Source organism: Engraulis encrasicolus, chromosome 11, assembly GCF_034702125.1.
Source record: "Engraulis encrasicolus isolate BLACKSEA-1 chromosome 11, IST_EnEncr_1.0, whole genome shotgun sequence".
NCBI classification, from domain to species: Eukaryota; Metazoa; Chordata; class Actinopteri; order Clupeiformes; family Engraulidae; genus Engraulis; species Engraulis encrasicolus.
The window spans coordinates 39,511,483-39,516,482 of record NC_085867.1 but is presented as its reverse complement, the minus strand read 5'-3'; the positions used below and the strand labels follow the sequence as shown (position 1 = coordinate 39,516,482).

The following is a 5,000-nucleotide window of genomic DNA, read 5'->3' as shown; positions in this document are numbered from 1 at the left end:
GACATGCAACCATCATGATGACATACTAGAGATTGTGTGGAGGTCAAAGGTCATTGGCCGTGTGGGTTAAGGCATGCAAGGGGTCCATGACATGAGGACAGGAGCATGCAGGGAAGGATCCAGGGTGGTGGAGGTGAGAGGGGGTCAGTCGGGTGTGAAATCTGGTGACGAAATCCAGCGGTCTCACACTACTTACCACCTTTTCCCCTTTGCCACCGCCTGCCACCATAATCCCATTGGAAGGGCCAGGGCCAGGGCCAGGCGTGGTGCTGGTTTTATCCGAGTGAGGGGCTCCATCACTGGGGGGAGTCACGGTCACTGACAGCGCAGAGACGGTTGTGGAGCTTCTCTGAGGAGGGTTTAGTTCCCCTTCTTTCTGTCCTGGGTTTGTGGAAGGGGAGTTTATTTGCTCTTCTTTACGTCCCTGTTTAGCGGGAGGTGAATTGACTTGCTCTTTTTCTTTCTCATCTTTGTGGTTCTTGGCAAGGGAGCTTACTTCAACTTCTTTCTGCATCTGGTTCTTGGGAGGGGAGGTCACATCTTCAGCTTTCTTCTCCTCATGATGGTTCTTCATGAGGGAGCTTACATGCACCTCTTCTCTCCAAGAACCCACTTCTTCTACTTTGCTTTCCTCTTTCTGGCTCTTGGTAGTGAGTTTTCTGGTCTCAAGCGTTGCCCTCGATCTCCATGACTCTGTTGGTGCTCCTGTCACCGTTGGAGCTGTTGCTGGGGCCTTGTTTCCCAGAGTTCCAGCGCTTGCGGAGGTGATAGAAGCAAATGTGATGCTGTCCAGAGGGGAGGAGAGCGTGGTGGGAGAGACGGGGCCGTCGGCCAGGGAGAACTTGTGGATCAGGTCCTTCACACTCCCAGAGCGTGTCAGGTTCGAGGAGCCTTTGCTGATGTTGTTGGCTGTCGAGGCTGTTGAGGCTGACGCTGCCTGTTGTTTGCTGGCCCTCCACCTCCTGTCCTCGTCCTCGATGGTGACCCCCCCTTGCTGTGACCCCCCCGTGCGGTGATGCGAGGACCCCTTAGTGCCCATGGCCCAGTGGCCATTAGTTAGCAGCGCTGCAGGAGGCTCCGTATGGAGAGCTGGGGCTTTCCTGAGGCTGTCGGAGCGCAGAGTGCCCTGAGAAGGAGGGAAGGAAAGGGAAGGGAAGGAGGAGGAGGAGGAGGAGGAGGGGAAGAGAGGCATTCTGGGATGTGAGCTGGAGAGCAGTGGGTCAGGGGGGACTGAGAGCCGACTACACAGTAAAGTGTCAATTCAACACGTAGGGAGTCAATTTAACGTCTTCTAGATTGAGGCTGTCAGACTGGCCTGAAGGGAAGGGAAGGGGAGTGGGAGGGGAGGGGGAGAGAGGGATTCTGGGATGTGAGCTGAAGAGCAGTAGGTCAGAGGGGAAAGAGGCTCGTCTATCGCTATGGCAAGGGCTGGGCTGGAACCAAAAAAAGCCTGGGTATTTCTAAATTGTAGGCCTAGTCTCTATGAAAGCATGAAAAAAAATCCAACATTAACCCCTGAGGGCCATTGTCCCATTGTGAAATGCCCTATGTGCCAGATTACTAGTGGAAGCCTGGATGGCCTCTCTGGCTCTGGTGTCTTCTCTACAGAGAACCAGTCTACCCTGCCCGGCCTTGCCTTGCCTTGCCCTGCCCAGCCCCGTCTGCCTCTCTGCCAGGTGGCTGGGACGAACGAGTAGTGCAATACTCCCTCCCCTCCCTGGGCACAAAACTTGCCCAATCAAGGAAAGGGCCTTCACATTGAAAGTCTGCACAATGAAGGGAGGTGGGATGGGCATACGTTTTACTTTTTTACTGTAAAGGCAAACTGTGCCGACCCACAAATGCTCTGCCCATCCAGCCCCTCAGTAATGTTATCCACCTTCCCTGCCTGAAGCCAATGACCACACACACATGTGGCATTCTGGTCACTCATCTATTCTTGCCAGAGTATTAGAACTCTGCTAAGTCCTCCTCAGGCCTGCCCACTCTTACTAAGGAGAAAAAGGAGAGGGAGGAGGAGGAGAGCTCAAAGGAAAAATGATTGCTTTCCTAATGCTAAGAGACACGTCTGCCCCTTTCCCTGATTTTACACAATACAATACATACAAAGTGAGTCACTCTCAACTGAAAGAAGAAAAACCCCAGTCTAGCTTGGGCTGAGGAATGAAGAAGTTTAAGTCATCATTTAAAGTTGTAGAATAGAACTGCTGTTGTTAATAGTAATAATATTAGTAATAGTTGTAATAGTTGTTAGTAGTAATGCCCATTGGGAAGAGAAAGCAGTAGACCCTGATGCACAAATGTACATGCTGCTTTAAAAGGGGATAACCTGATCGGTAAGCAAGGTAAGTGTAAACACATTAAAACATTAAAAACAGAATCACAGAATAATAGGATCACACACATCAGTAATTTAGTATGAGATACAGTCTGTTCTCCTTTCTCTCTCTCTCTCTCTCTCTCTCTCTCTCTCTCTCTCTCTCTCTCTCTCTCTACCCCTCTCTCTCTCTCTCTACCCCTCTCTCTCTCTCTACCCCTCTCTCTCTGCCTCTCTCTCTACCCCTCTCTCTCTCTCTACCCCCCCCCTCTCTCTCTCTCTCTCACACACACACACACACACACACACACACACACACACACACACACACACACACACACACACACACACACACACACACACACACACACACACACACAAACACACACGCACAGGCAAATCTACTCCAAAGTCCTGCGTCACAGTCCTCTTCATTGAATGAGTAACTAGATGTTGATTAAATTAAAAATCAGAACTCAAACAGAGTCAACAAACACCCAGAGCAACAGATGGGCCAGAAACACACTCATGGAACCGTGTGTGTGTGTGTGTGTGTGTGTGTGTGTGTGTGTGTGTGTGTGTGTGTGTGTGTGTGTGTGTGTGTGTGTGTGTGTGTGTGTGTGTGTGTGTGTGTGTGTGTGTGTGTGTGTGTGTGTGTTAGTAATTACAATATCACATGCTTCACATGCTTGAGAGTGGTGAGAAATGTGAAGAACTGAATGAGCAGTGCATGCCATCTCTCTCTCTCTCTTTCTCTCTCTCTCTCTGTCTCTCTCTCTCTCTCTCTCGCTCACAAACACACACACACACAGAATACACACCCAGAATACACACCCAGAATACACACACAGAGAACACACACACAGAGAATACACACACAGACACAGACACAGACACACAGACACACACACACACACACACACACACACACACACACACACACACACACACACACACACACACACACACACACACACACACACACACACACACACACACACACACACACACACACATTCTCTCACACCCATCTCTCTCATGTTGTTTAATGAAGTGTATGGAGAATGTATGGATGCTTTTACTGTAATGCCACCCCACGAGGAGGCAAGGAGCACACTAGAAAGATAAGAAGAGAGGAGAGGAGAAACATGGAGAGTGGAGAAGAGAAGAGAAGAGAGGAGAGGAGATGAGAAGAAATTGGAGAGAAGAGAAGAGAAGAGAAGAGAAGAGAAGAGAAGAGAAGAGAAGAGAAGAGCAGAGAAGAGCAGAGAAGAGAAGAGAAGAGAAGAGAAGAGAAGAGAAGAGAAGAGAAGAGAAGAGAAGAGAAGAGAAGAGAAGAGAAGAGAAGAGAAGAGGAGAGAAGAGAAGAGAAGAGAGGAGAGTGGCGACTCCTGGGGGACCAATCCCCACAGAGCAGCGTAAACAGCTGCACATTTATCTACAGAATAATCACCCTTCCTTGGCAAATCCCCTGTGCACACCTATATGCATAGAGAAAGAGGAAGACACACACACACCACACGCACGCACGCCCACACATATGTATGTACACACGCACAAACGCCGACACGTATGTACACACGCACGCACGCCGACACGTATGTACACACGCACACACGCACGCACACGCACACACAAGACTGACACCGACAGCACTTAAATTGACACACAGTCTTTGGCACCACACTCATGACATGCATACAAACAGGCACACGCACACACTTTCCACACAAATCCACCCACACACATGCACACACATGTGTCACGCACGCACGCACGCACACACACGCAAACGCGCGCACACACACAGACACACACACACACACACACACACACACACACACACACACACACACACACACACACACACACACACACACACACACACACACACACAAACTTATCCACAGTGTCATTAGAATTCAAAATGAAAATAAGTCAGTGACTAAAAAAGTAAAAAAGTAGAGTGAAAGAGAGAAAGTAAAGCGATTCATTCTGAGTGTGAGAAACCTCAATTAACCATCAAACAACCTCATTATACTAATGTCTGCACTATATAAATTAGTTGGCCAGGGCCCAGCGTTTCTCTGTGTGTGTGTGTGTGTGTGTGTGTGTGTGTGTGTGTGTGTGTGTGTGTGTGTGTGTGTGTGTGTGTGTGTGTGTGTGTGTGTGTGTGTGTGTGTGTGTGTGTGTGTGTGTGTGTGTGTGTGTGTGTGTGTGCTTTTTAAAAGGGAAGAGGCCTGGTCGGGCCTTAATCCTGGACCTCGCCTGTCACTCTTCCCCAGGGATTGTGTGCCAGAGGCGGGGGGAGGAGAGAGAGAGAGAGGAGATCCTGCCCCCCCCCCCCCCCATCCCCCCGCACCCCCACATCCTTGGGATCCACACACTCCTCTGGATCATCACACCCTGGGTTAGAGGGCCACGCCGGGATTATCATTTAATCTGCTCATCTGTTGAGGAATTATAACTCTCCCCTCATACATAATGAGGCCGTCATGTGACTGACGCCACCTTTAACACACAGGGTGTGTGTGTGTGTGTGTGTGTGTGTGTGTGTGTGTATGTGTGTGTATGTGTGTGTCTGTGTGTGTGTGTGTGTGCGTGCGTGCGTGCGCGCGCGTGCGTGCGTGTGTGTGTGTAGTGGTGGGGCTCTTTCTCTCCATTAGTGACAGGCCTAATTTGA

The 5,000-nt window shown here is 49.9% G+C and overlaps 1 protein-coding gene across 3 annotated transcripts in view; it reads right to left on the bottom strand.

The window, feature by feature from the left end:
• The window catches only part of LOC134458331 (cingulin), a 25,380-nt gene that overhangs the window by 15,562 nt on the left and 4,818 nt on the right, over positions 1–5,000 (bottom strand). The window contains exon 1 of one of the 3 annotated variants that reach the window (XM_063210579.1): positions 1–30. This exon is cut by the window's left edge and continues 1,708 nt beyond it. The exons of the other annotated variants lie outside the window; for them this stretch is intronic. The gene's annotated coding sequence lies outside the window, so the exon portion shown is untranslated. Of the gene's footprint in view, positions 31–5,000 lie in introns of those variants that run through there. 3 annotated transcript variants of the gene reach the window in all.